This window comes from Vicugna pacos, chromosome 16, assembly GCF_048564905.1.
Source record: "Vicugna pacos chromosome 16, VicPac4, whole genome shotgun sequence".
In the NCBI taxonomy this organism is placed as follows: domain Eukaryota; kingdom Metazoa; phylum Chordata; class Mammalia; order Artiodactyla; family Camelidae; genus Vicugna; species Vicugna pacos.
The window spans coordinates 56,897,732-56,920,113 of NC_133002.1; the positions used below are offsets into that span (position 1 = coordinate 56,897,732).

General features: G+C 49.4%; 1 long non-coding RNA gene across 1 annotated transcript; it reads left to right on the forward strand.

Moving 5' to 3' along the window:
- The first annotated feature begins 12,004 nt into the window (after positions 1-12,004).
- On the forward strand, positions 12,005-15,207 carry LOC140686349 (uncharacterized). Its single transcript, XR_012060096.1, has 3 exons — positions 12,005-12,218; positions 12,474-12,569; positions 13,946-15,207. It is a non-coding gene; the product is annotated as an uncharacterized lncRNA (long non-coding RNA).
- The last annotated feature ends 7,175 nt before the right edge of the window (positions 15,208-22,382 follow it).

Here is a 22,382-nt window from a genome sequence, read left to right on the forward strand (position 1 = left end):
TCATGTGTGCAGGTGAGTTTGTGAGTGTGTGGATATATGCATCTTTGCATATGGTGCACGTGCACTGGGGTGTGTGTGTGTGTGTGCATGAAAGAGGGAGAAGGAGAGAGAGCTAGCAGATTGGCAGAGAGGAGTCACTAGGGGAGAGAAATTGCTGTAGGAAGTTGGGAAATATAATTTCAGTGGAAGATACAGAGGCACTTATAGAAGCTTCAGCAAGACTAGACAAACCTTTCGATCCATTTATCAAAAATGCCTGCAGCTCTGCTGCCTGAGCAGGTGCAGCAAAGATGAAACATTGAGCAGAACCAGCAATTGTGGGGCTGGAGGAGCCCAATAAATAAGGGGTTATGGTGATGCTCACCCTGACTCTGCCGGGTCTGCTCCGGCTGATGCCTCCACCATCACGCCTAGTGGTCCTGCAGGCTTTGACTGTGGCCCCAGGACCAGCATCTCTCCGGTTCTGACTATCGGCCTTGTAGGAAGATGCCAGGGGGTCATGGAGTCCGAGTTGCCAAGCCCCACGCAGACGAGCTTTGACCCTGCTCCTTGTGCCCCTGGAGCCTGCTAACTTCCCTCTCCTTCCCTTTAAAATCCTCCACAAGAAACCAGATCCATGTGACCCCCCAGTGGAGCCTGGGTGGTCATTCTATGGGCCCCAATGGGGAGCAGCAGTGACTGAAAATGGGGACCAGATAGTGACCTAGGGGCCACTCAGATCCCAGGCTGTGCCGTCTACTGAGACGTCCCCCGTGATCCAGTCCCATGTCTTCACAACTTGGGCCTGGATGGAGGGACAGACACCATACCATATCGACTGAATGGGAAATCCGTCCTCCAATACTTCTGCCACCCCTTCATGCCACCCCCTCCATGATGCCAGAAAAGGAAAAGGATCTCCATACAGTGATGCTCAAATGCTCCTAATGTGAGCCCGCAAAAGAGGGTGTCTCTATTGATTTGTTCACCTCCAATTCCACAAGGGTAGTGGGCCCTGCCTCCCGCTCCCAGACCACACACACATGCACACAACTCAGGGTACAGCCCCTGCACCCCTCTGTCCATTATTTGCTTTTCTCTCCATGGCCACCACCACCCCATCAATAGCAGAACCTGTATCGTTGCATCTTGATGTCAGGAACCGAAAGGGCAGGAGACCTGCTCTGGAGACACCACCTGGGGCAGCAGCTGCAGGAGGCCATTCTCTGAGCTCCCCCAGCTGAGAGGGGCCTGGGAAAGGCACAGCTGAGTGGCTCTCCGGGTGGTCAGCCTAAATACCTGGAATGCAGGAAATAGGATTAAACCTCGGCAGGAAGGCAGGAAACAGAGGGATAAAGGTTAATGAGGGAAGAGGGGAGTGCGCACAGACTGGCTGTTCCCAGGGACAAAAGGGCAGCCTCTCGGCTCCTCGGGAGCAGCCTGCGGTCACGTGGTCCACCCTCCGGCTTTGAAAAACCCAGCAGATGGGAGCCCCACTTCTAGAATGTTCTTGGAAAGCAAAAGCCCTAGCCACAGGTTGCTTTTTTTTTTACCACCTGGATCACCTGCCTCATTAGAGCTTCTGTTTTTCCTTTCGGTTCCCCCAAGAGCATAGAAATGGTTCGTGTGGGCCCAGCCAAGAGGCTTTCATCTCCTCTGAACCCAACGCTGTCCCCCATCCATGTCTGTTTTCACGTGCATCCCAGGGACTGCAGGAGGTCCATCTTAGGACCCGAGCAAGATGCAACATTGCAGTGGCCATGCAACCCAGTAAAAGCACCAGATGGGCAGGGGCCAGCAGCTGGGCTGAGCCTTTGACTTCTTGCACCAAAGGCACCCTTTCTCCTATGAAAGGATGGAGGTGGAACAAGCAGAAAGAACTTCCCTCCAGTCGTCACTCTGGAATTTTCGGGACAGCATCCAGGGACAGCGATGGTGATGAGCAGGGGCTGGGGAGGGGCGCTCTGGCTCTTGGCAGCCTTACTGTTGTCACACTTCTCAGAAACTTGCGACATGCCATTCCAGACCCCCTAGAGCCTACCCCTCTCCCTGTTTCTCTCCAGCCCTGTTTCCGGGCTGAGCAGGCGTAAGTGTGGGGAGGGGCGTGAGCGGTTGCCAGGGCAACCATCCCAACCTCCTCTTTCCTCTGCCTTTGGAAATCTTCAAGGAGAGGAAGCAGTCATTTTCCTGGGCTGCTGGGGTGCGGCCCCACGGGGTCCAAACTATGCAAGGCCCCTGCGCCAAGCAGAAAACCCGTCATCTGCTCCCCAGCTGCCCGCATTAGCGGCTCCTCTAAAGAGTTACATCTGGGCTTCAGCCCGGCGCTCAAATTGTAGGGTGGAGTCACTGCGTTTGGTTGAGTTGGTGAGGCAAGGACGTCATTTCTCCACCTTCCAGGAGGGCTTTGCACCACTCTCTTACCCTCTTCCTGGCTGTACCCGAGGAGATGTGTTCAGATGACGACTGTGATGATGAAGATGGTGATGACCTCGCCGCGTGCTCACGCTGCGCCAGGCGCCCGTTCAGCACAGGTGTTCTCTCTCAGACTGGTACAATGAAGCTATGAAGTAAATATTCCTGTCCCCATTTTTCATATGGGGAAACTGAGGCTGAGAAAAGCTAGGGAAGTTGCCGGTGTCCACTGTTAGTAACGACAGATCCTAGACCTGAACCCTGCAAGGGAAATAGTTTAAGACAGAGAAACCGAAAAGCTGGCCTGAGCAGTTAGCTCTTAAAGCAGACAGACCAAAACTTTCTGGCAAAGGAGGCAGAACAGATTAACTCCTCCCAGTTTGCCTGGGACTTTTTTGAATTTTAGAACTGAAAGCCTCAGTCCCGGGCAAACTGAGATGTTTGGTCCTGCCTAGATGGGGGCGCACACAGAGGAGAGCAGGGGAATGGGTACCTTGATGCGCCTGGGACACCCACCTGCCATGGGGTTTTAAGGTAGTTTAAGGCTCACGTCCACGAGGATGAGACAGCCTTGCAAAGAGTCTCCCAGCCTGTTCATCTGTGGCTCTGAGGATGACCAGCTTGAACCCCTCCTTTCTCCATGAGAACTGCTGTACAGCTCCCACCCTGCAGCCCTTTACCACATCCACACTTGGCTGCACGTATGCCCCCAGCCCCTGATACCTGCCACGCCCGGGCCTCGCCCTGATCACACCTGAATCTGATATCCCCGCAGACAGCAGACAAAAGAGACCAATGATGTGCTCAGCCTTTTGTACCTCCAACAACCTCCACCTTCCATGAGTCAAGGTGGAGAGAGGTCACGGCAAGGGCTGAGCTCCCCAGGAAGCAGTGCCAGGGCCCCACACTGCCTGATGCCGGGGACCAGGAGAGGTGGGAAAGGGGAGGGGAAGGGAGAGAAAAAAGGCAAAACTCCCCACAAAAAAGAAAAAGTTCAATCAGATTTGTAAAGGGCACAATTTACAAATCCGTCACATATTCTACTAGGCTGGGATTTACGGATTAGCCTGTAATACTTAGGCGGCTTTTTGTAATAAAACCCTGAGCCCAGGCAGCCTTGGGGGAGTGAGGAGGAGGAAGGGGGCGTCTCTCTCTATCTCGCTTTCATTTTCCCAGCGTTTTTTTGATCTAGGCAGCCCCATTAATCTGTGCTTTATCTGCCTATGGAGAAGGATTGAGCTCTTTATTGGATTTTTGTCAAGAATAAATGATTTAGTTTGGGATATTGTGGAAACGATTTTTGTGGTATTACACCATCTAATAAATGAAACAGCAGGGATCAATTCCTTTCTTGCAATGTGTTCAACAGGCAGGGTGAAATATGCCCCACAATTATTTGGTATTGCACTCTATAGATATTTATAAGTGAGTGTGACTGCATGTATGTGGGTCTGCCCCAGTGTGGGCACCTGTCCGGGAAGATGTGATCCATCAGCTCTAAAGCATGAGACTTGGGACCCATGTGACAGGCCGGTCAGAAATGCAGATCAAGTTCATTTTAGCGGCCAGGCCTGAGTGTTGGAAAGAAGGAGTCAGGCTTAGGGGTGAAGGCTGGACTTGGGAGGTGGTATTTACCAAGGCCCTTGGCTGGAGTGCTTCTCCTGGAGGGAGGGAGGGACATCACTGCCCCAGCAAGCCTGACCAGCGCCCAGTGTGTGGGGACGCAGTGCCGAGAACCCAGGGTCCCATCGCTCCCTGTCCTGGGTGCCTCGGTCCATGCCCCACTGCCCTCTCTCCCAGGACCTCACTTCAAGGGAAGATGTCTAGAAATACTTGGAGATAGAAGCTGGCTTTCTGCCCGGGTAGGCTCATAAGCTTTACATCCCTGAAGGTCCACAAATATTTATTGAGAGCCTGTTATGTGACAGTGCTTAGCGCAGGCCTGGCACAAGGTAAGCCATAGGGAGATACTTGTTCACAGACTGAGCAACAGAAAGCTTTCAAGTTGCCCAGCCCTCCCCCAACCCCACACGGAACTCACAAGTAGAAACAGAGAGTGGGGAGAGTCGTAATCATGGAATAAGAGATTATCGGCAGGATCCGGCCAACAGGTGGGAAACTGCTTCCCCACCCTTCACCCAAACCCCTCGTCTTGAGGAAGAATAGAATTACGCTGAAAGGGGGGAAGCTGGGAGGGCTGGTCCAGGGAACTAGCATCACATCCCGTTAAGACACCTAAGTCGGAGGTGGTTGCTATTCAAGTTTCACATTCTGGACACCAACACCTTGACTCAGATTGTCCAAAAAGATCCCTTCCATCGACTAATGTTGTAAGCACCGTCAGAGAAAGTGCCTCGCCTGACACCTCACCGCTGTGGACCTTGTGCGCTGCGCCTGCTCCGTAAATAGTCATCAAATGACCCGGCTTGATGGCCTGGGCTCCAACGCAACACCCAGGCCAGGCAGCTTAGAAGCACCAGCCATTAGCTGCTCATGGGTCCAGGGACCGGAAGTCTGAGCTCAGGGCCCACGTGGTCCAGAGAAGGCCCTCTTCTGGGTCCCAGATTTCTCTCTGCATCCTCACAGGGGTCAAAGTGTTCTATGCTAAACATAAATTGCTTGTGTTTTCAGAAAAAAAAAAAAAAAAGAAACGATTTTTAATATGAAAAACCGCCTGATGTGCTCATAAAATAATCTGAATAATTACATGTAGGTGTATAATTTTATCTCATCATTTCCTTTTAATGTTAAAATGTGTATGTATATATACACGTATCTATATATGTTATGATATATGAAATGTCTGCACATATGTGTGTATCCATGTACAACGTGTATAGACAGATATGCACGGATGTATAGATATATATTTACACTATATGTAAAGCTCTAGAGACGATGTAGCAATGATTAACAATAGTTATGGCAGGAAACAGCTTTCATTTCTATAAAATCTGAATTTATTTCTACACAGAGAATGTCCTATGTTGTACTTTTTTAAAGTTTTAAAATAAAGAACAACTTTAAATTAGATGGGATAAAGGCAAACTTCAGGGAAGACAGAAAATCCAAACACCTATAAAGAAGAAATTGACACAACATTGTAAGCTAACTCTATTTCAATTTAAAAAATTTAAAGTAAAAAAAGGAAACTTTTGGTGTATTTCTTTCTAGTCCTCTTTCAACATATATTATGTGCCTTATACTGAATATACAGTTCTAAGTTCTAATTTCTTCAACTTCATATTATATTGGGAGCATCTTCCATGTCATTAAGTATTCTTTGCATATGTATTTTTATTGGGTGCATAATATTCCTTCATGGATATGTCATCATTTATTTATTCACCCTCATCAATTCCCCTTCTCACCCTCCTCATCACTGCCCATTAATACCTTAACTACTTGGATGAGAAATGGTGGCTCTCCCAGTCCCCTGTCAATGAACATATATCTGGAAGATATATGTTTTTGGAGATATATTTTGGAGAACACTGGAGTTGCTACTTCATTAATACAAAGAGAGCACCGACTGAAGCAAATCAATGTCTCCGTGATACGTCCTCCTTGGATGTGTCCTCAGCATCATGACCTGCACTGAGCTGCCTGCATCACCTTACCTGGGTCTTCGTGTCCCTCCCACCCCCCAGCCATTTCCTAGCAGGTGCCTTGGCCTATTAGTTCATGAAAAAATAAGTTTGGGATAAAAATAAGGTTGGTGTATGAGCTTAATAATTTACCAAAAATAGACCTCCCTAGGCTTGGCTGTCTGTGCCTTTGTATGAGAATATACCATTTAGTCTACCAAAGATGGTGTGTGGCTTGGACCAGAATTGTCGGGAGCCAATAGAAGAGAAGGAAGTGGGGGGAGTTATTTTAATAGAATTTTTAAGCAAAATATTGATGCCTTCTTGCAGTTGCCCGAATCGAACAGGGAGAGAGAGGGCTCAGGAAGCTGGGGAGGGGCATGCCCAAGGACAGCCCTCCTCTGCAGCCTGACCTGTTCTGATTTGGTGTCAATACCATAATCAAGGTAATCCGAAAATAGCTTTTCCGCCTTTGGAATAAAACCTTTTGCATTGAGCGGAATCTGGGAGAAGAGGTTAATTGAGGGTTGACTCACAGACTTAGGTTTGCAAAAAAGAGGGTTAAGTGGAGCCCTTTCTCAGCAGTGACTTACCTCGAAGCCTCAGTCTCTCCACCATGTGGATTAAGCTGCCAGGGAGGGCTGAGTTCTCCCCAGGCTTGGTCGTGGTACCCAGGAAATGGGATGCTGGGTCCTACCCTCAGGGAATTATCATCTGCAGATATGCCATGTTAAAGGAAACTTGGAAAGGTCCAGCCAGCATTTTGGAGACTCCTGATTCACATTTTCTTCTTCCCTGAGCAGGAACAGTGATCTTATTAGTGACAGGACCCACTGAACTTCAGAATTTGGGTTCAACTCAACGAGCACATATAAAGCCAGCCATTGTTCTGGGGACTTTGCGCACAGAGCTGGATGAGACAGTCTGTGTGGTCATGGGGGTCTCAGTCTAGAAGGAAAATAGATGTGAAAATAATTTCAGCAGGGCGTGAGGGGTAGGTGTCCTAATGTTTATCCATTAATTCCCTCAGCAACTGTAGTCTGCCACATGCCAGGCACCATACTGTGTCAGGGATTCCATGTGTCCCGACAGATGTGGTCCTTGCCCTCATGAAGCTTATAGCCCAGCAGGCAATACAGAACTTGGACAAATAAAAACATAATTCATTTTTGATTTTCATTTGTGATAAACACATTACAAGACATTCAGGGGGCTATGAGTATAATACTGGAGCGCTTGTGAGCTTAGATAATTTCCAAAAGCAGGCTTGCATAGGACCCCCTGCCTGTCCTCTCCTCAGTCTGCTGTGTGTGCTCCTCCTCCTCTACCTGGTCCTGATCTTTGGCCCCTCTGATCCCATGGGGCCTGGCTGCCTGCTGGCGGGGTGGAAACCACTGCACCAGCAAAGCAGGCCCTGGGCACTTCTGTAACCGATGTGTGGCCGAAACATCTGGGCTCTAAGAATAAGCAGACAGTTGGTACAGGAGTGAAGTTCTAGGTTAGGAGCTAGATCCAGCTCCATCACAAAGTGGCTGTGTGGCCTGGCTTCCCCAAACACACCCTGTTCCTTCCTGCTCCCGCACTGTAACCCCAGCTGCCAGGCCTCCACATCCCCCACTGCATCATGAGGAAGCACCGCCCACAGCCTCTGGGGCCGGAAGGCTTGGGTTCAGATCTCACCAACTTGCCTCCGTGAGCCTCGGTTCCCCCCTCCATACAATGCGGATAATATCCCTGCCGAGCGCTCAGCGTGGTAGTGAGGATTCAGTGGGTTGATGGAAGAGCGCCTCACCCACGTGGAGCCGCTCTTCTCACAATGTTTGTTTTGTGTGGTGGGTAATCTGTGTCAACTGGACTGGACCACAGGATGCCCAGATTGCTGGCTAAACATTATTCCTGGGTGTGTCTGTGAATGTTTCTGGAAGAGATTAGCATTTGAATTGGTGAACTGAGCAGAGCAGATGGCCCTGGCCAGGGTGGGTGGGCACCCTCCAATCCCTTGAGGGCCTGAATAGAACCAAAAAGCAGAGGGGTTGGATTCACTCTCTGCCTGACTTAGAACTGAGACATCCATCCCCTGCCCTCAGCACCTCTGGTCCTCAGCGCTTCAGACGGGGACTGGAATCTTCACCATCAGCTCTCAGGCTTTCAGGCCTTAACCTACACCACGGGCATCCCTGGTCTCCAGCTTACAGACAGCAGGTCATGGAACGTCCCATAACCTGCCTCCACAACACGTAAGCCAATTCTGTATCATCTATCTACCTATCTACCTGTTTCTCCCATTGGTTCCGTTACTCTGGAGAACTTTAATGCATATTATTCCTCCTCCAAATCAATGCAACTTAGAAGGTAGCCCACAGTGATTTACGGCTAATTAGATGTAGCATTTACTGGTCTCATCTGTGGTTCTCACAGTGGCGTGTGCAGCCAAATCACCTAGAGGGCTTGTTATAACAGATGGCAGGGCCCCACCCAGTGTTTCTGACTCTGTAGGTCCCGGGCAGGGCCTGAGGATGTGTGTTTCTAACAAGCTCCCTGTTGGTGCTGCTACCCTGGGGACACAGGTTGAGGACGATGGATGACACTAACATCTCAGACCTTATTTGCATAAATCTATAAATAGATGCACCGTTGAGCACCAACAATGTGCCCACCCCTGTGATAGGAGCTCTCATATATCATTTTATTTTCACCATGGCTCAGCAAATCCAGCCTCACTCTTCCCATTTTTGGGAAGATGAAGTTACCAGTATGCTCAGACAAGGTCCATGACTTGCCCAAGGCCACGTGACTTGTAAGTGACAGAGGCCCTGGTCTTGAACTCTGACCTCTGAGTGTCCGTTTCAATGTTCTGCTTCCTCCATTGCTTTTGGAACCCATTTGGGGGATAGAAACAGTACGAGGAGGAATCTGAAGGGGAGGAGGAAACTGTCCGGGAAAGGCATCTCACAGACTGATGAGAACTTGCATGTGTGATGTTTATTGACAGAAAGACACCTAAGAGGTCCAGACGGGCTCAGCCAGCTGATAGCAGAGTCCAGACAGAATCTCCCTGGAGGCTCTTGAGGGCTGGGAACCCGGATCTCTGGCCTGGGCAGCTCCCCGTGGCTCAGGAGTGGCACCCAGTGGCCTGGGACCCCTAACTGAGCTGAACAAGGTGGGCTGTTCCTCCGCCTCTCCTTCGTCCCTGCCCTTCCTCCCATCAGCCCAGAAAACAGGTGTCGCCTATTAACAGCACAGCCGCACCAATCTGAAGGGACCACTCATCCGTTAAGGCCTTGACATCGTGCTACAGTTTTGACAAGTGGAACACTAATGCCCGAGGTGCCGAGAGCCCCACGGTCCAGCCCCAGCTGCTGGTGGAGCAGGGAATGGGGGCTTTGGCCAAGAGGAGCCCGGTACAGCGAGCCCCCTCCAGGTGTTACTCTGACCACCTTTCATCTGCAAGGGGCCTGGAGATGCTTCGTGAGCCAGTCCTGGGCTGGTGGGAGCTGATGGCCTGGAGGAGGAGATTCTGGAGCATTGGCAGACCCCCAACCTTATCACCAGTTCTTAACCTCACCTGCAGGGTTGCAAGACCCCTCCCCCCCAGCCCTGATCCCAAAAGTCTCCAGGATGCTGATTTGCATGTGTTTTGCCTGCTGGGTCTGGAGGGCCCCTCCTCCCCTTCCCACCCCTTTTTCTCCAGCCCCTTCCTCTGTGAGGTTAAATTGGAGCAGGTTGACAACTGACTTGGGAGAGAGGGGTCACCTTCTTTTCCATCCTGGGGACTTGTGACCCCCCAGCGTTTGCACAGCAGGGCTGATAGAGCAGGCAAGGCTGTACCTCTATAGGGGATTTCAATTCCCTTCAGAGGGTTTCAGTACGCATGGGGTAAGATACTTAACTGTCACCTGGAGAGCTTGTTAAATGCAGAGTCTGAGTCATCAGACCTGGTATAGGGCCTAGACCTAGCATTTCTAACAAGTTCCCAGGTGATGCCGAGGTCCCAGCCCACACTTGAATAGCAATGGAGGGCAATGATCCTCAAACATGACCCAGGTTGGATCACCTGGGTGCTTTAGCAAAACTGACGCCTGGTTCCAGTTCCAGAGCTTCTGATTTACTGGCCTTCGGCATCAGGTGGTTTCATCACACAGCAAGCCTGGGCCCCACTGCTATAGAGGATGGGCTCTGGCTGTGGAGACAAACAGAACTAGACTCAAGTTACTGACCCAGTGAGTCTCTGGGTACCTGTCTGTAGAATGGAGCAACAGAAGTGGTGCTGACCTCCCCCCTGCGAGGACTGAGAGAGGTGACCTGGGAGATTCTCATTACAGAGTTAGCACCCCGCCAATCGTACTGTTATACAGTAAATTACTAATGGAGCAAAATACCCACTCCCCTCATCATTTCACACACACTCTAGGTCGCTTAACAAGCAGTAAAAATCATGCCACTTGACTGTAAACTCCGTGGGGAGGGACCACATTGGCTTTTGCATTGTTAAATCTAGTGTCCAGTGTCTGGACACAGTAGGTGCTGAAAGAAGGGAGCCACGGATGAACACATTGAGGAAGAGACACTGGTTGCTGAGGGGAGAGCGCCCTATCTTCACTCCCAGCTTGCCATATTGGGCGTTAGGACACAGTCTTTTCTGGGATGTGGAGAGAGAAGAGATTTGGGAAAAGGACTTTTTCCTGGTGAAAAAGCATCCTCATGCCCCTTGTTGATCAAGCGTTCTTCCTTGGCAGAGAGGATGGAGAGGAAGAGAAAAGCTTTCATTCCACAGAAGGGCATCTGCCAGTTTCCCACTTGGAGAAGAGATGGAAATAGCTTTTTCAGATCCTCCAGTTAAGCTGACACATGTGGCCCCCTCCAACCCTCTACTGGGTTGCCTCCCAGCAGCAGTTATCTCGACTCCAACAGAACGGCTCTATCTCACTACAGCTTGAAGCTGTCTCCCTTCACAATAGAGAGAGGCTTGGGTCCCAAAGACAGCCTGGTACAAACAGCATCAGAATACAGGTGGGCTGGAGTGCTGGAGGGGAGGAGAGGGGAGGGGAGTGGGATGGGGAGAGGAGGAGGAGGGAGACAGGCTGGTGGGGGGCTACCCCTCCAAGACCACATCAGTCAGCCTGCACCTAGGGAGGAATCAACACTGTCCGTGGGCCAAGTGGGGATGCAGGAGAAGTGCGGGCTGAGAGTGATCTGAAGATGACACAGCTAAAAAAGCATCACTTAAACTCGTGGAAGGTAAATGCCACTTCTAGGCCAGCACTGCTTCCCAGGCTGGGAACGAGATAATGAATTATTACCCAAGGAAATGAAACTGCTAATAAATTCAAAAGCAAAGCGGAGGGAGGTTAAACTCCATTTTTAAAAGGGAGCTGGTGATTTATAAAGTGCCCTCTCTCCTTGCCTCCTGGGGCTCCATCAGCCTCCCTGTCCCTCGTGTGTCCCACACAGGCCGCCCCTGACCCTTGGCACACATCCCCCCTGGCCCTGGTCTCTGGCTGCTCTTTTTCCTCTTCCCCTGTGAGCCACGCCCACCTCCAGTGGGAGTATGAAGCCCAGACTGGACCGAAATTTGGGCCAATTGGTTTTGAGAGCTCAGTCCCCAAGGAATGGCCAGAGGAAATCTGTCTTCCTAAGAAGTCCATTCCGACCTTTGAGCCAACAAGTGACAAAGAGAACCCGCTCTGAGGGGGGTGGCCAGGGACAGGGGGCGGCGCCTGCAGGGACTGGCCAATCGCCTTCGCTGTCCAGCGGCGGCCACGCCTTCCGGAAGCTGCCCGGTTTACCTCAGCCCTCCCGCTGTCAATTCTAATCGCCCCTTGCACTCCAGTCCTGAAGCCCTGGTCCCCCAGATCTCGGCTCCCCTCCTGCCCTGCCGGAAGCCATCAGGCCCCCCGCTGCCTGACCTCACTGCCCGTTTCCGCGGCGACAGGCCTGTGATGTCACTCGTGGAGGCCTGTGAGCCTTCAGGTGGGTAGGGTGGGCGCAGCAGTTGCCCAGGAAGAGGGAAAGAACATAGCTCTTGTTTCTGTGCCGTCACCCCTACCTGGAAACGGGGGAGGGAGGACTGGAAGCAGACAGAAGTCTGCAGCCTTTCCTAATGTCTCCTGTTCTGATGTGACCCCTGCTCCGCTCCGCTGGGGAAAGGCGGAGAGGCTTCCTGAACCCCCTCCCCACACTCCTGCCCGAACAGCTATGATTTAAAAGCCTCAGGAGTCCTGGAGGGACTCAGTTTCTCCAGTGAGCCATTTCCTGCAGCCCATCCCACACCTTCTGATGGTGTCATATGAAGGGGGCCTCCCCTGGTCAGCTCGTGTGCCCACCTCCAGCAAAATCAGGCTCCGGGGCTCCCTCCTTCGAATCTGGGTTCTGTAGGAAGCCGCCATGTCAGGTGGCGCTCAGAATTGGTCTCAGCTGGAGCCACGGCTGCTCGTTAAGTGATGGGAAAGCGGCCCTTCCAGCTCCCCCAAGTGTTTCTGGTCCCTTCTGTTCCAGCCAGGCTTCCAGAGAATGCAGCCTCCATGTGGAAACAAAGGCTCTGGCAGACAGTCTCTTCCTGGTCTGAAAAGCCCGCTTTCACCTGAGTTTCAGGTAATTTGCTTACAGCCTGTATTATGTAGACAAATTAGGCTCCCTTGGACTTCAGGTGTCCCAATTACTTGAGTAATTTGCATCTTGATGAGTGAGGGGGATTGAACAGTAGCTCAAAGCAAATGGAAAATTCTGACGTTAGGGGTCCCAGAGCCCTTCCTGTGCACCTCTGCTCGCCACTGACAGAACGCGGGTCAGCGGTCAGCATCACATACACATGGAACAGGGGACACGGGAGGCCCGACCTGTCCCCAGTGTTGGACCTGGCCTTAGTTTCGTCTTCAGGATGTGTCAGAAACCAAAAGCAACTGCCTCAGAACAACTCCAAAGAAAAGTGGGAGGAGAAAGCGAGAAAAATCTGTATCATTGACTGTTTACGCCTAAGGAAAGAGAAAAGAGAGGATTCTCTATAGCCCAGCCAGGAGATGAAGGGTTAATCCTATAATCTAGTCTGCAGGGAGCATGGAAGGACTGGAGCTCTTTTCAAGCTGAAGTGTGCATGGAGAATGCTTGATGCTTCTGGGTGGAGCCCAGAATCCCAACACCATCTGAAAGCTTTCACTGGGCGCCCAGGGTGTATAGAACCCTGTTCTCAAGGCTCCTTGGAATTCCAAAGTTCACAGGAGTGCCCCCCTATCTTCTAGTAGAGAATGGACCACCCGCCCTTTTAGTTTCTTCTGTGTGCCCCTCCCCCACACCACCCAGGCCACAGCTTCCTGCTGGGCTCCGTGAAGTACCTACAGAAGCCTAGTGACCTTTTCAGAGTTAGACCAATTACACTCCAGTGAAACAGCCTAAGAATTGCAAAGTAGCCCATGCAAACTCTTCCAGTCGGTCCGAGTGAGAGCCAGAGCCACCCTTTTGTCCCTGGTTACTATCAGAATCACCCAGAATTTTTGAAACTGCTGGTGCCTGAGTTGCACCCCCAGAGAGGCCGATTTCGCTGGTATAGGAGGCAGTGGCAGATTTTTTAAAGCTCCCAGATGACTTAAACATGCAACAAAGTCTGAGAACTGCTGAGCTGGAGGAGTTAGGATTTTTGAATTATTTCATGGTGAGTCTTTGGGCTGAAATTGATCAAGTTTGATACTCTGTTAATGAGATCAAGACCCTTTTATCTGTGTGGAAGGCTGCCATCTTGAAACAAAATAACGATGGAGAAGTTTTCACATGGATGTTATTTTAATAGATTCTAATGAGAGTTGGTACAAAGGGGTGGGATTCAGACAGGATAAAGTCTTCACCAAACCATCATTTAGTTAAGGGGGAGGCAACAAAATGAAATAACTAACATTTCTTGAGTGTCCGTTGGGCACCAGGAGCTGTTCTTGGAAGATTAAACTGATACTCATTTATTCTTTCCAATCATATGCCAGATGGGTATTATCCCCATTTTACAGATGAAGACACTGAGGCTCAGAGATGAAGAAACCGAGGTTCAAGATGACACAGCTATTGAGTGTTGGGAGATAGTTTTCCTTGGGTCTCATATTTCTGTTCATCTTGCAAGCAGAGATGCAGACAGCATTTGTTCTGATCTTATGTTTGCATGGTAAACAGCATTGGAAGACATAGTGCCACCCTCTGGAGCCAAGAGTAGGCATGCTTATTGTCCACTGTAAAAGATTCAGTTCCCCTAAGTTCAGGGTTTCTCTCTTACAACACACTCTGATGTGTGTGTGCAGATATCATCTGGCCCTCTTTGCATGGCCTTATGGGAACTGTGGCTGGAGGAACAGTTGCAAAAACAAGGATACTCTGTTGCTGTGATAAACTATAAACTGTCCAGTGTCTCTGACCCATGAGTTTCCTGTCTTCTGCTCACATCAAGGAAACCGTGGCAGGTCAGGCTAACTTAGTAACTTGCGGTGGATTTTGCATATTAAACTAGATCTGTTTCACTTGAAAACCTGTGCACTTAGGAGATGGTTAAGCAAGAGTGATATTAAAACAAAACAAAATGCATACTCCAGATCAGTGTTTGCTTTTCCTCCAGATAGAAAATAGTAATACAGATTAGTTCCCATTTCCCTTTCTACGAGATGGATAAACAAATTCGATCTGCATCAAGAGTTAAAAGAAATGCAAAACCTGGGCATATATGGGGTACCCTGGTGGTGCTAAATCCCACTTGATTTTAAGCTTTATGAAGCTGTCTCCTCTCAAGAACATTTCACTTGATTCCATCAAAACAGCTTCTACGCCTGATTAAGCAAATCTGGGTCCTGGCTTTGCCTCAGCACCCCAAACCCGCTGACCTGTTGTCAGAAGGCTGCTACCCCCGTTACCTACCTGTTTTCCAAACTGGGGAGAAATGATTTTCCTTCTGGTCTTAACATCAGTGGCCTGCATGTCCCCTTCATTTGTGACCATTTCCCTCTGGGATCAGAATCTCCCAATGACAAGTTGTAATCACAGAGAGTCTCGTTCTCAGCCCTTTTCTTACCCAGTTCTTAACTTCAACCAACTAAGTTACTAGGTAAGCATCATTTTGAAAGGATCGCTTCCCTTTCGTACTAATTACCTTCTCTTCTAATGAATAAGAGTTTAATACGCAACAGTGATTTCTAGTAACAGCTTCTGTATAATTTTCTGTATAATTTTTGTTAATGATTATTATTAAAATTATTAAAACTAAGTACTATTTACGTGCCAGGAGCTTTTAAAGTGCTTTATAAAATATCTTAAGTCTACTTCGCAACCCTAAGTATTTTCATTTGACGGAGCCGAGGATTCAAGGAGATGAAATGTCTTGTAACTGGAGCTGGGAAGTGGCAGGGCTGGAGCTCAAAGCTGTGTCTGTCCAGCCCCAAAGCTAAACTTTTCCATCTCCACCCAACTGCCCTTTTTGTAAACAGCTTTCTTGAGATACAATTCACATAGCATACTGTTCACTCATTTAAAGTGTACAATCCAATGGTTTTAGTATATTCTTGGATACATGCAACCATCACCATAGTCAATTTTAGAACATTTCCATCAATTTTAGAACATTTCCATCACCTCCCAAAGAAATGCTGTGGATTTTAGTTATCACTTTCCATCTCCACATCCTCCCCCCAAAGCCCTAACCAACTGCCCTTTAACAAAGACTCTTTCTAAAAAAAGTCAAACCTTTTCTTCTCTCTATATTAAATATCAGAGTACATTTATATGCATTGGTAAATCGGTTGCCTCTTTGGGTTACTAAGAGGTTAAAAGTTGCAGGAAAACAAACAAACCAAAAACAACCCATGTGCCTTCTCTCTGATATTCCCTAGGTTTGGTTATTCAGTCTTCCTTCTGCCCGGAGGCCACCAAGGAGAACCACAGAAGGAGCTCCAGGTGGCTGTGTCACTGCATTTAGTACCTGGTCTTGGGTCTGAGATGATGGTGAAAAGGATGGGGACCCCAGAAAACTTCTTCCAGCTTGGACTCAAGGCTCATATCTCATGACAGAGAGCAGCCTTCTCTTTCTCCTCTAAAACACAGCCCACCCCCTTAGGAAGTCCCTCTGGTCCTTCCAGTGAGGCCTGGCCCCATGGGGAAGTTGACTTTGCCCAAGGAGGCTTTTGTCAACATTGGCTTAGGGTCCATCTGGCTTTGCAAGGAGTTAGGTCTGCATATGTGTTAGTTAGAATTCCCCTGAAGGAGTCAAGTGATTGAAGATTAGTTGGGAGATACAGGACCACTGGCGGGCTGGGGAGGCATAGGGATGGGGCACAGGGAAGGGAAGGTGGCCACTAAGTCGTGCCCTAAGAAGCCGGCTGCCCCTGTGGGAGACCAGCTCTCACTGGTGCAGGTAAACTCCAGGAGACCCTGGAAGGGACACCTCAGAGTTATTCACCTGGGAGATGAGGTCACCTGGGTATTTAAACACCAACTCGCAAGAGCCCTTGGTTAAGGGCTGCTCCCAGAGGGAGTCATTCCTCAGCAGTCCTGGCATGCTGTGCGCCTCCAGACAGAACAGACTCTCGCAGTTTTGGAAAAAGCCCTCCGGCAGAGAAGTGCTGATACTGGCAGTTGGAGGTTGGTGAGGGATCACGACATGGTCATTTATGAGGGATCCAGATGGGTACCTGCAGCATCTGCTACAGCCTGGCCCTGTTCTAACTCCTGCATGCACAGGTGCACACTCGCGTACACACACACACACACACACACACACACTGAGCAGGGTGAGAAGACAGCCTCAGGAGGGCGCAATCCTCCATCCCTGGGCTCCACTCTTCCTGCCGATAATCAGGGCTCACCTCTCCATAAAAATGAGAAGCAGCAAGGAATTCACTAACTGAGGTTTACTAGGAACCAGCTGGTATGTCTTCTACCTCCCAAGCTGGAGACCTTCCCAGCAGGCTCTGCAAAGAGTTTAGAACTCCAGGCGAGATCACATGGGGGTAGGGGTTGCTCCAGGACAGAGGAAGGGATGAGCACCATCCCTCTGGGTCTGGAGGAAGGGACCTCAGATTTGCAAAGCTCATCAGAGAGTCTGGCTTTCAAGCTGCAATCGGACTGTTTCCCCCATCCCACCTGCAGTCACAGGCTCTGGAGGTTCAGAGATGGGCAGATAATTTGGCTGAGCTGGAAAGTCCAGTCACCTTCTTTGGTTGGTCCTTCCCAAGCTGAGCATCTTTGGGGCACCTCTTATCCAGGAATGGAAAGGAATATTGGAGTTCTGGGCAGCCCAAGGCCATGTCTACCTTCTTGCTAGTTGGCAGGATATTCATTCATTCATTCATTCACTTATTCATTCATTCATTCTTGAACACATTCATTATCTTCATAGATCAGGAATTGAGGGTACCATGGTAATGAGACAGTGACAAATATGCAAACCTCTCACCTTTCAAAGACTCAAGAGTACACAGGAGTACAACGTGGTCTAAAATCCCTAGCCCACCTCCTTAATAGCCTTTTGCTCCAGCTCCCTGCTTGTGTGGGACCATGTCCCAGCATGTCAGCAGGCTATGAGTTCCATTAGGAGAGGACCCGTGGTCCTGCTCACCCCCGTATCCTTGTAACCTAGCATCATCCCTGGCACACAGGAGGCACCCAGTAAATATTTGTGAATGAATCAATGGATGTGTACCTTGGAGCCAAAGGCAGATCATTGGAATATTCTTATGTATTTTTGTGTCTCTTCATTTGGATATCAATGCACATGTTTCTGTGTTGTTTCTTTGTTTTTCATACTTACATAACTGGGTGTGCACGTGTGTGTGTGCAATTCATTAATGGACAGTCTTCCCTTCATGATATTTCAAGAGAATGAACACTTCTGCTTCTGGTATCTGACTTCATAACCCCGATCTGCATTTTCCACACATGTGCAGCTCCCCGGATTTTCAAATATTTATACTCCTATATTTAAAATCCAGGAGATTTCTGTCTTTCTCACCCCTTACATGCTTGTGCTCGCTCTCCCACTCTCCCTCCCTCCCAGCCATCAGCTCTTCCTCTCCACCTTATTTCCTCTTTTTTTCCCAGATACATATTCCTGTTGGTGAAGAAACTTCCAGAGCCAGCCACACTTTCACTTCCATGTTGGGGTCGCTGAGGGACACATGTGAGCCACCGCCGTGGCCCCATGGCAAATCCTGAATGTCAAGCCCAACCAGGAGGGGCGTAGAGAGTCCAGCTCCCCTTCCTCAAACCTTGGTGGCTCTTGAAGAGGGTCTTCCCTCGGGGGGGAGTCTTTTCGGGCTGCAGTACGGCTTCTAAGGAGGAGGAACTTCCTGGCGTTTGCCCAGAGCTTTAGCAAGAGGTGCTGGGTAAACACCGGGTCACCACTTGGGTTTCTGAAGGCTTTAGGGTCTTATGTCTGGGAGGGAGGCTATGATGTCTCAGAGTACCGACCTGGAGGCAGAGGAGCCCCCCAAGATTTTTCCCAGGTGACAGTCTGGCCCCTCTCCATCCTGCACCCTACAGTGGAGCCTGGCCAGGAAAGGTCTACTGAGAGCAGTGTCAATCATTGGGCTCAATCCGTTAGGACCTTGAGAAGCCCTAGACAGAGTGAGGGCCCTTCGACTCCCAGTGTGAATTTCTGATGCTCAGGAATCACCCAGAATACTCCTTTGAGGGCCACAAGGGTGTGGCTTCTGCTCTCATTTCCTATCAGTGGATCAGTGACTAAGGAAGGCCAGTGTTCTCAGTTGCACATTTGGGCCCATATTTCAGAGACAGGTTTAGCAAAACAAAGCCTCTCCCTTCTCCACCAACCAAGGCATCCTGAAGAATGGAAAACGGAAGTGATGAGGACGAGCAACGGGGGTGGCACCTGAGGCCTTCTCTTCATGCTCCACATCCCCTCCCGCCCTTGTCCAACCTGCTTTGGGTCCTGGGAGGTTGACCCGAATGGACCACCCCCATGGGCTCCCATGCTCTGTGGCTTCCAGTTGGGTTCAGCCGATGGAGTCCTGGCCACAGGTCCAAGGGAGGGAGGAGAGTGAGGCCAAGTCTTCATTGCTCCGGCCACCACCCTGCAGGGTCTGCTCAGGGTGACTGGGTCCCAGCACCAAAGGCCACTGCTCCTCTCCTGCAGCCTCTTCCATAGGAGTCCCCTCCTGAGCTGTGGACTGCTCCCTCCCCTTCCCCTCCCAGCTTTGGGTGGTAACAGCTCCACCGCTTCCATCCCTGGGATACTGGCTCCCATCTGCTCTCACCTTGGAAAATCGTCCCTTTGTAAGTAAACCCTCCCCAAATGATCTAATTTGAATGTGGTTCCAGTTGGAGCTATTACTCTAAATAACCGGGCAGGGGGTGGGGAGCGATGGACTGGGAGCTCTGGGTTTGCAGATACTAATTACTATATATAAAATGGTAAACAACAGGGTCCTACTGTGTAGTGTGGGGAACTATACTCAATAGCTTGTAATAGCCTACAGTGAAAGAGAATAAATATGTATATATAACTGAATCACTATGCTGTACACCAGAAATTAATACAACATTGTAAACTGACTATATGACAATTAAAAAGAAAAAAAAAGAACCTGGCAGATAAGGGTACTTTGTCACCTTGGATTGGATGTGGTCAGGGACTTGGTGCTAAACTGTTTATCTCCATTATTGCTGGTGTATCCGTGGATATAGGAATCCTGTCTCTACCATTTTAAAAAGTGTCTATTTACCACTCTCCCTAAAACTACAGGTTTAATAGGGTGCTAGATACACTCATAAATCTGGGTTTCTCAAACCGGTAATTGTCCCAGAGGGGCAGAAGGGATGCCAACAGGTTATTGACTGATAAATAATTTTCAATATTTGTTGATAAACCACTGGATCTCTGTGACACCCGTTTTCATCTTGAGGAGAAATCTAATAGGAAGAACCTCAGATTGTTTGGAGCTTTTATTGACCGGCCACGACTTCTGGCTTCACGGAAGCTGGTTGTTAGCCAACAGTTAGGGGTAGGCAGCTCGGTGATATTCTAAGTGTCAGACGTGACGTGAGGAGTCGCCCAGCAGATCTGGGCATCATTCCGAGCGATGCACAACAAGACTGTGCTCTGGCCTCTTCCTCTTGAATGTATATCGTAATGACGGGAAGCTCCTTCTGGATGATCTCAGTGCGTGCCCTCCTGTTGCAGACAACGCAAAAAAAGACCGGTAGCTTCCTTCTTGCTGCGTTAATACCTCATTGTCACAGGGCAGAAGTGGACCCATCCAATCGCAGCTTCTGTAACTGAACTACCGTCAGAAGCACGGACTTAAGAATAACTAGTCTAAAAGTAAGCGACTGGTGTGGGTAGCTGCACCCACCCCCTGCCCAGCAGGATGGGCTCCTATTCCAGCTGTTCCAGATTCCAAGTGAATGTCTTTTGTTACGGAAGGATGCGGGTTGTAACTGCCCTGCAGGATTTACACTTAGCTCTGCCCCTTAAAATCAGAGGCACCGTGATGGTCACTGGAGGTGTCTCTCTGACCGTGGTGAGCACCTGGTAACTCCTGGGTTGAAAAACAGCCAAACTCAAGTCATCCTGGGAAGCCTTAGGACTTGGAATGTTCACCTGCCAGGGCAGAGCTAGATTATTTAGCTAGAACAGGATAGGTTATGCTGCTGTAGCCAACAACCCCCCCCAAACCTGAGTCAATTAAAATCCAAGGGGTATCTCTCCCCTCAGTTTACATGCCCAAGTAGCCAAGCTGGGGCTCAGCCCCACGTTGTCGCCACCTCAGTCCTTGAGCCAGGCTGCTGGAACACCTGCTGTGTGGGAAATTACGCTCTTTGCAGCAGAGGGAAAGGAGAACGTGGCAGAGCATGTGCCAGCCCTTAAAGCTTCTGCCCTGAAATGACGGTCCTTACTTCTGCTTGTAAAAGGGAAGAACAAATCTGACTCCATATTAGATCTGTTCCTTTAGCTCTAACCCTGTGCTCTGTTGCCTGCTCTTAGTCACCCTGGTTCTGCACCTCTTGTAGAAGAACGTTGCCTAGAGCCTGAATATACAGGAGAGCCCATTCTCAAGGCTCTGACCTTTAAGGGGATAACCCTCTCCCATTCATATAGAGACAAAAAGTTGCAGAACAGAGAATACCGTTTGTCTTGTTGGAGGTTTATAGGAAAGTCATGACCTGACCTACGGGGAGAGCTGTAACAACAAAGGATTCTGACACCAAGAAGTTTGCAACAACCAACCACGCCTGCTCCTTTTTCAGTATAAATGGAGCCTGAATTCTGGCTTGGGGAAGATGGATCTCTAGGACATTAGCTCCCCCATCTTCTCGGTCTGCTGGCTTTTTACCGAATAAAGCCATTATTCCTTGCCCCAACACCTCATCTCCCGATTTATTGACCTGTCATGTGATGAGCAGAATGAGTTTGGACTCAGTAAGATGCTCACATTTCACTGGCCAAAGCAAGTCATGTGACAAGTCCTAACAGGTGGGATATATGATCCTGCCAAGCTCCTAGGAGGAGCGGGAACTCAAATATTTGTAATTAGCCTCAATGACGACAGCCCTGATTGTCTCTTAGGGAAAATTCTGACCCTGTCTTTGGAGTATTTACTTTCGTAGATACTTCTGCTTCTATGGAAATTAAATATTTCACAGTTCTGGAGGCTGGAAGTCCAAGATCAAGGTGGCAGCAGGGCTGTGGTCCCTCCAAGGCTCCGTGGGGGGAGGCTCCTCCCTTGCCTCTTCCAGCTTCTGGTGGCCCCAGGTGTTCCTTGGCTTGTAGTCCCTCACTCCAGTCTCTGTCTCCATCTTCACGTGGCCCTCTCCTTGTGTGTGTCTGTGTCCAAATGTCCTTTTTATAAGGACACCAGTCATTGGATTAGGACCCACCCTCATCTGGTACGACCTGATTTTAACTTAATTACATCAGCAAAGACCCCATGTCCAAATAAAGTGATATTCCCAAGATACTGGGGTTAGGACTTCAACAATCTTTTTTTAGGGGGAAAGAGGGCAGTTCAACCCATTATAAATACCAAGTGTAACATCTAGCTGATTGATATTATTAAAGTGCTAGTACATGATTTTGTTGTGTTGTGTTTGTTTTTTTTTTTTCCTGGTGGGCTGTCTAGATCATCCAAATCACCCGTATTAGGCGATCGAAATTTCACACCGCAGAGGCCTGGTCTGTCGGAGGGCAGCGCCTGAACTGTCAGCTGCTTAACATTTATCAGGAGCTGGGCTGGGAAAAGCAGCTCTCCCAGAATCTCACTGGACTGGAATCTCCGTGGGTGGTTCTTTGTCTCAATCACTGGCTTCAGTGTGTTGGAGGGTTTTGTTTTTGTTTTGTGTTTTAGTTATTGTTTTAGCAGAAGAAACTTTTTTTCAAGCGAGACCTTAAGGAATTTTCTAGCAATCCAGGGATATAAGACTGATAAA